Source organism: Gymnoscopelus microlampas, assembly GCF_963454915.1.
Source record: "Gymnoscopelus microlampas genome assembly, chromosome: 5".
Lineage (NCBI taxonomy): Eukaryota > Metazoa > Chordata > Actinopteri > Myctophiformes > Myctophidae > Gymnoscopelus > Gymnoscopelus microlampas.
The window spans coordinates 48,957,595-48,966,940 of NC_139942.1; the positions used below are offsets into that span (position 1 = coordinate 48,957,595).

Genomic DNA, 9,346 nt, shown 5'->3' on the forward strand with positions numbered 1-9,346 from the left:
GGGTCCATGTGTACACTCTCAGAGTTACAGACCCGTAAGTGTCCATTTGGTTACAAACAATCAATCATTTAGCTGGGTTATAAATGGTTAAGTTAACACTCAGGATTTTACTGTGTATGGATATAAAAAGCATGCGTTATGCTCCTTTCCTCTAACTGGGACGTTTCTAGGTTGTAAAGGACACTGGAAAATGAGAGTCATATCCCCAGTAGAGGGTCCGGGGGCCTCCCCCCTCGAGACGTTTTGTATTTCCTTTTTTTTCTATTTTTAACTGCTTAAACGCTATAATCTGGTGCATTCTGAAGTGAACCTACATACACAAGTATCGAGGAAAACCTCAATAACAGATATTATTTCACACCACAGCCTGCCTGTAAAATCCTACACACTACACTTAATGTCTATAAATGGACTAATTGCCATTTTTCTAAAAAGAAAAAGAAAATGATTGTGTTCAAAGAATAGGATCCAACAGACGAGGAATTTATGCAGATTGTCATTGGGGTTTGACATCAATCCAGCATCTATACTGCTACATTATGAGATTCAAACTATCCAAGAAGAAACATGGATATGACTTGTATACAGGCACCTCATATTTTATCATCGTTAGTGATGATACCGTCATCGCCGTGGATGTTTTGTCATTTTTTGATGATGATGAGGATGAAGGGATATCAACATTGGAGCTGGGAACATTAGAGCTATGTCATGCTGACCCGACTGTAACTTATGTTTAAAAAAAAAACATCCTTGACTTGACATGCTGTAATGATGCCACATGCCTTGGTCACACACACGCACACACACGCACACACACGCGCACACGCACACACACACGCAGAAAATAAGAACAAGCTTAAATAAAACCGATACAATATGAGAATAACTTTACAGTGCAACGCAAGGAATCAATCAAAAGCCATCAATAAAAGGCAGCGGCAAACAGAAAAGTCTTTCTTTTCAAAACATTTGTATTCAGATTTTCAATAACAAACAATCCCAGGGGCGAGCATATACGGCGGTGTCTCAAATCACATCATTGCAAAAATAAATAAATAAAGTAAACAAAGCAGTGCTCATATGATCTGAGTTCAACCAATATGGCATACAAAGGATACACTTATACCAGAACAGAAAGGTCTTCATCTTTGATTTAGAAGACAGTACACACTTCCTCCCTACAAGACAGAAATGCTTAGCATTACACCTATGATGTATCCCCCATAGACAATAAACAGTATTATACAAACCCAGCCTTAGAGAACCAGATACAAGCCTAGTGTAAAAGGGTGCCGATCTACAACATGTCGCAATGTGATCCACTGTGAGCTTGTAGATCTGCTATTTCTGCTGTTTTGGGACATTTGAAGCTATAATGCCCTGTCCAAAATATGGATGCCAGCTCGAAAGTGGTTTAAGACCACACAAGAAGTTGACATGTTTGCAGTCAGACACGATGGCAGCACCATGAGCAACCATAGCGAAAGACTACCCTTTATCTATATAAAACTAACACTAAAGTCTTAATAATTTCACAGAGGTGACAGACCATCCCAGAACCAAATAGCATTTGTGAGCTAACTATACTTAAGCGTAGCCTCTTGTTGGTGCTAAACTTTAGTTGCATTTAGCAATTTGGGTGTTTTTAGCTACAGTAGGTTAATCCCCATGTAGTTGACATTTAATATTATCTTTAATGAACAGAGGGGGGGGGTAATGATGCCACATGCATGGACACACACACACACACACACACACACACACACACACACACACACACACACACACACACGTGAACAGGCATGTTGAACAGGCAGCACAAGACTATTATTTTCTAATTATATTGAACACTTAGTTGGTTTGTTGGTCCAAAAGTTGTTCAAAAAAACAACTTGTTAAAAAAAACAAATCATAAACTGTTAAAAAAAAAAGGGGGAGAACATTCGTATTGTTCACTGATATAAAATTCGTTTTTTTGTTGATATGAACCGTTATTGTCATTAATTAACATAATTCATAAAATGCATTCTCTGTGTTTCTGTTTTACTGTTCAGTGTTTGAGTGGAGAATTCTTGTTTTCAGAATGATGTCAACATGTTTCTATTAATCTATTATGGCGATAATGTTGACATGAACGATGTCACCAAGTCAGGAGAATCATTTGATCACCCCTGAAGCTATTTTACGTTCAACTGTTAATTTGTTTAAAATGTAGGTGTGAAATAAAATGCAGGATACTGCTGTATCTTGGCCTGTACCATTCATTCTGACACTGTGTTTCTTATGTCAAAAATAAAGAGAACACTATACATTTGACCTCACCGCTCTGTGAATTTATTTAATTGTATTCACTATACAGTGATGACGTTTTCAGGGAAGTATATACTATTGTGCTATGCATTTATGTTTGATTTATTTTTTATTATTTAATTCATTATTTATATAAAAATGGCAGGCCCTAGTCAGTGAATGTAATCCGGTTAGTGTATATAATGCACTTGGGAAGTCAAAACAAACAGTATATTTTATGATACAAACACATAAGTCTAAATATAGAATTTCACAGTTATATACAGCCTGATGTTACTGCCCAATGGGTGTGTGTCATAAAATATATAGTCAAAGAATTAAAATGAAAACTGTTTTCTTAGATAAAACAAAACAAAATAAAGTAATAATAATAATCGAAAATATGATTAATATGGACAATAGTAGGCTACAGGCCTAATATAGAGTAATTTAATATTTTTTGTTTGTTTAGAATCGTATCAGATTTAAGGATACATTGACTCGTCAAAAACGACATGGCCTATGTTTTATTTTATTTTACTCTATTTTTTTTGTTTAAACATAGACATTTTTTAAGAAATTTAGGCCCGCCTCAAAATGTTAAGTATGAAATGAGCCTATGTAACAATCAATATGTTCCATCTCATTATCGATAACAATAATGAAAAATAGGGAACATATTAGAAAATATTATTTAAAAAGCTCAGATGGCACATAATCTGGCTTCTGTTTTGTGCAGGCCTACAGATTTTAGTGTGTAAATTCCACCCTGTCTGATGACCCACTCGTTTACTAAAATAGGCCTATAATAAAAAAATATAAAATTATTATTGAGAAAATGCAAAATAGAGCCAGGAGTCATGAGATAGACGCTAGCTGTCTCCTAATTTAGCCACATAAATCCTTATCATGCTAACTTGAATAGCATGTAGCCTATGCTAATTTCCACCCCCCCATGATATAACTGACTAATGCTATAAAATTCACATTGATTTCACACACACACAAAAAAAAAAAAAGAATAATACCCTTTCTGTATGGGATTTTTTTCTAAACAGTCTTCAGAAAGTATTTTTTCTACATCATGGTTCATCTGACAGTGTAGAATAGTGTAAGACAGTAGTAGGCCTATACTGATATGGCTTATGGCAAGGCACTGCCAGAGCCAATTTAATGAGGCACTAGGTTCAAATGTGTGTGTGTGTGTGTGTGTGTGTGTGTGTGTGTGTGTGTGTGTGTGTGTGTGTGTGTGTGTGTGTGTGTGTGTGCGCGCGAGAGAGTGAGAGAGAGAAAAAGGGAGAGAGAGCGAGTGGCGCAAGGAGCAGCTAGCTATTATTATTATTTGAATAAATGCAAATGGGCTTTCCCCCTATTTGGCACCGTGCCAAGTATCTATAGCAACCACATTTTCTGCTCCTTTATCTTCCTTCATTTTGTCCCTCCTTCAGTCTCTCTGCCCCCCCTCCCTCTCTCTCTCTCTCTCCCTCCTTTCTTCACACAACGCGTGGTTCGGTCTCCAGGAGACACACACTGCTCTCTGTCAAGTTCAAGAGCACAGAGCCCGGTCTGTTCAGTTTACACATGGAAACTACTAGCTGTATGCATCCTGCATCTCACTATACAAACACTAATGTAAAACTACTAGCTGCATGCATCCTGCATCTCACTATACAAACACTAATGTAAAACTACTAGCTGCATGCATCCTGCATCTCACTACAAACACTAATATAAAACTACTAGCTACATGCATCCTGCATCTCACTACAAACACTAATATAAAACTACTAGCTGCATGCATCCTGCATCTCACTACAAACACTAATATAAAACTACTAGCTGCATGCATCCTGCATCTCACTATATAAACACTAATATAAAACTACTAGCTGCATGCATCCTGCATCTCACTACAACCACTAATATAAAACTACTAGCTGCATGCATCCTGCATCTCACTACAAACACTAATATAAAACTACTAGCTGCATGCATCCTGCATCTCACTACAAACACTAATATAAAACTACTAGCTGCATGCATCCTGCATCTCACTATACAAACACTAATATAAAACTACTAGCTGCATGCATCCTGCATCTCACTACAAACACTACTATAAAACTACTAGCTGCATGCATCCTGCATCTCACTACAAACACTAATATAAAACTACTAGCTGCATGCATCCTGCATCTCACTATATAAACACTAATATAAAACTACTAGCTGCATGCATCCTGCATCTCACTACAAACACTAATATAAAACTACTAGCTGCATGCATCCTGCATCTCACTACAAACACTAATATAAAACTACTAGCTGCATGCATCCTGCATCTCACTATATAAACACTAATATAAAACTACTAGCTGCATGCATCCTGCATCTCACTATATAAACACTAATATAAAACTACTAGCTGCATGCATCCTGCATCTCACTACAAACACTAATATAAAACTACTAGCTGCATGCATCCTGCATCTCACTACTAACACTAATATAAAACTACTAGCTGCATGCATCCTGCATCTCACTACAAACACTAAAACTACTAGCTGCATGCATCCTGCATCTCACTATACAACCACTAATATAAAACTACTAGCTGCTGCATGCATCCTGCATCTCACTACAAACATTAATATAAAACTACTAGCTGCATGCATCCTGCATCTCACTATAAACACTAAAACTACTAGCTACATGCATCCTGCATCTCACTACAAACACTAAAACTACTAGCTACATGCATCCTGCATCTCACTACAAACACTAAAACTACTAGCTGCATGCATCCTGCATCTCACTATACAACCACTAATGTAAAACTACTAGCTGCATGCATCCTGCATCTCACTACAAACACTAATATAAAACTACTAACTGCATGCATCCTGCATCTCACTATACAACCACTAATGTAAAACTACTAGCTGCATGCATCCTGCATCTCACTACAAACACTAATATAAAACTACTAGCTGCATGCATCCTGCATCTCACTACAAACACTAATATAAAACTACTAGCTGCATGCATCCTGCATCTCACTATAAACACTAAAACTACTAGCTGCATGCATCCTGCATCTCACTACAAACACTAATATAAAACTACTAGCTGCATGCATCCTGCATCTCACTACAAACACTAAAACTACTAGCTGCATGCATCCTGCATCTCATTACAAACACTAATATAAAACTACTAGCTGCATGCATCCTGCATCTCATTACAAACACTAATATAAAACTACTAGCTGCATGCATCCTGCATCTCACTACAAACACTAATATAAAACTACTAGCTGCATGCATCCTGCATCTCACTACAAACACTAAAACTACTAGCTGCATGCATCCTGCATCTCACTACAAACACTAATATAAAACTACTAGCTGCATGCATCCTGCATCTCACTATAAACACTAATATAAAACTACTAGCTGCATGCATCCTGCATCTCATTACAAACATTAATATAAAACTACTAGCTGCATGCATCCTGCATCTCACTACAAACACTAATATAAAACTACTAGCTGCATGCATCCTGCATCTCACTACAAACACTAATATAAAACTACTAGCTACATGCATCCTGCATCTCATTACAAACACTAATATAAAACTACTAGCTGCATGCATCCTGCATCTCATTACAAACACTAATATAAAACTACTAGCTACATGCATCCTGCATCTCATTACAAACACTAACATAAAACTACTAGCTACATGCATCCTGCATCTCACTACAAACACTAACCTAGTGTTGCTGTCAGCGACTGAAACCTTGTAACACTAGATTTCAAAATGTTAATGCCCTATACTAGGCTACTTCACCATGTAGGAGTGTCACACAAAAGTAGTGAAAATAGCAGTTCAATCAGTGCGTCGCATTGATTGAGCTTATAGAGCAGCTATTTTCACCATTTTGAAATGTCCTTTTTTTATGACAATAAAAAAGGAACTTTTTTTGGAGGTTTCCCGCCCAACAACAGCGATAGCCTACTGTACCTCCAGTCAAGATTAGGCTACTGCATGGCCTGGGCATTCAGAAGCCTTGGGTTTCTGATCCGTTTTAACTGAAGTATCAATTATTATTGTGGAAATGTTCATACATTGACCAAAACACTGTCAACTTAGTTTTTTTTTTTGTGTGTGAGAGAGAAAATAGCAGATCTACAAGCTCACAATGCATGCAATGTGACACATTGTGAGCTTGTATATCAGCTATTTGGATATGAAGTACGGCCTACAGAAGGGCTTTAAGTGGGATTTGTATCATTATGAACACAATCTAAACTGTCACATAAAATGATAATAATAAAATCATTATATATGCACTTTTCCCGGACTAGTTGGACTGTTCTTGCCCATGGCTGCGGCTAAACTGTGTTCACATGGCCAACAATACTGCAGTGTTGTGAGTTGGAGATGATCTGTCAAGGTCAAGTTCAAACTCACAGCATGGCCATTAGCCTCTCGCCATCCTCCTCCAAGTACTATGTTGCACTGACACCTACAGGCCATCTGGACAACTACACCCTCGGCGGTCTCAGAGGGACGCTTCTATCATTCTTGGTAACGTGGCGCCCTCTGGTGGCTACTTGCAGCAATTAGGATGTATTCGATCATTAATCGTACATTTTGACATTCGTGTAGTAGTTACTAGTTACACAAATGTAGGGAAATTCAGGGAAACGGAGATAAGTAGTTTGATTGATAATTAATTTGGATCTCTTTTAGTCCTATTAAGCTATTCTGCCAAGTCTACACAGCTTTTTTTTTTAAATCATAATTAATATACACATGGTGTATATTACACCATGTGTTACCAACAAACCATGTGTTGGTTTGTTGGTAAGCTCCTTATTGGGTCTGGTAAACTATATTCCACAGCACAATAAGAAAACATTCTTTTACTAGTCCTGGGTATAGTACATACTGTAATCACTTGCTTTATCTGCTCATGTTAAATCAGGGGTTCTTAAAGTGGGGTCTGGGGACACCCCGTGGTCCTCGAGGCTCGAGTAGGTTCCAAAGGGTCCACAGCTTAGGTAGTTGGCATAGCGTCAAAATCAGTTCAACCACTTTAACCCTTATGTACATCAGCTATTTGAAAATGGCCGATCATGGCCGACTATGAAAATAATCGGCCATGTATATCAAATATAACCTTTTAACCAAACAAATCTTCTTTTAGGTCCCTGACAAGTGACAACATCTTTTCAGATGGGAGTCTGCGGCCTAATACATAAACTTGGGGTACTTGACATGAAAACGTTTGAACCACTTATGTGTTAAATGTCTACCTTTCACTGGCTGGAAACTGCTTCAGTTTTGGCTGTGAATTAAGTCAAATAGAGAGCGAATCATTTTCAACATCCAGCTTTATTCAAGACTGTCTCACAGATACACCATCATCACTAAAAGACTGTACATGGGTCATAGTATTAGTAGGAATACATTCTGTTGGCACAAATCACTACAATATACAAAACAGTCTTCAGAATATTATCAGTGTGTCCAAAGACATGCAAGACATGAGCTACAAATGTCATAAAATGCAAATACACAAATGCCATGCTTGTCTGTATTAGGATTACAAATAATGAACAATAAAATGATTCAATTTGCATGGGCTATGTTAGGGTCTGCTGAAATTTAGACAGAATAAATCACACAGCTTTTTGTCCCAATTTCTTTTTAGTTTTCCACCATATTTAAGCCACTTTCAGGTTTTACAAATATTTTGTGCCATTCTTAAAATTAGAGAGAAAAAAAATAACACTAGTCATAAAAACAAAGATACTGCACTTTGGCATTGGTTTGATTGTCTTAGGGTGCTGCTATTTCTTACAGTGTGTTAATGTATCCATTTTTAAGTCCGCGAGCGAACAAATGTAACCAAATGGTCCCGTTCACTCACAGGGTTAAATTAACGGAATTTCACTGCGTAGGGAACACAGGGTTTGTCATAGATGTTACTTTTCCTGAAAACAAAACAACTTTGTGCACTTGTAGCCCCATCACCATCGTTTACCTCTTCCAAGCCCTAGTCTCTCTTACTCAACTCAGGTTAATGGAGCTCATGGTTTAAGTCTGCTTTCACTGGGCTACAAGGACATGTCACCACAGAGGACAGAATCAGGGATAGTTCAAGAGATGACCTTGAACTGGGACATGCTTTTAATTTTGACCTCCATTGAGGGGGCTTGAGGCGTGGAGAACTCACTTTCCTTACACAACGCACTTGTGAGAAATACCTCAAATGTTATTTCTTTCCCTTCCTTAGTTGTGGTGAGCCAACGGGTCGGTATTAGATTGGCAGTGTGTGTTTCAAAGCCATTATTCATGTAACAACATGTCAGCCTATTATCGAGATCTGTGATAACCTGCAAGGCAGTTCATACACCGAAAGGGTTAAAAAGTTCATAAACATGAATGGGACCTGAAATGAATACATTCAATCACAGAAAACTCTTTTACAATCCCTGAACTCCAAACCACTCGTCCCACATGTCATTGGATATTATAAAAATGAAGGCAAAAAAAACAAATGCAAAAAAGGTTAGCAAAAATACTTTAGTCATAGTAATTACTATTCCTAACGAGGCACTTAACAGTCAGTAGCTTAGAGCCAAACTAAGATTCCAGTCATATTTGACACAAAGCAGCACTCACAGACTCGGTACTAACAGACGCACAACTATCACTGGTTTAAGATCAAGCCGCCAATTGACACACTGATCTAGTATCGGTTTAACATCTTCTTCACCTTTCTCGGTTAAAACAAGTGTTATTGGTAATGAACTCAAACTCAGTCAGGTAAACTGACATTTCATTGTAGCAGGCACAGCATTGACCATTTTTACACGGCGGCCATTTTTCTCTGATATAATACTTGGGGTGGGGGGGGGGGGGGGCACTGTGACATAAGAGAACAAGACAGGGTTTAATAACGGCGTGGCTTCCCTGTGTAGTCAGTGCTTGGAGGCCAGTTTGCAGCCATGCGTTACTCAATATTTGGGCAAAAACT

At 38.0% G+C, this 9,346-nt stretch overlaps 1 protein-coding gene across 1 annotated transcript in view; it reads left to right on the top strand.

Annotated features, from left to right (window-relative positions):
• LOC311046080 (histone H3.2) overlaps positions 1 to 9,346 on the top strand; it is a gene marked incomplete at both ends in the record, with an annotated part of 175,434 nt that overhangs the window by 44,139 nt on the left and 121,949 nt on the right. The window lies entirely within an intron of this gene.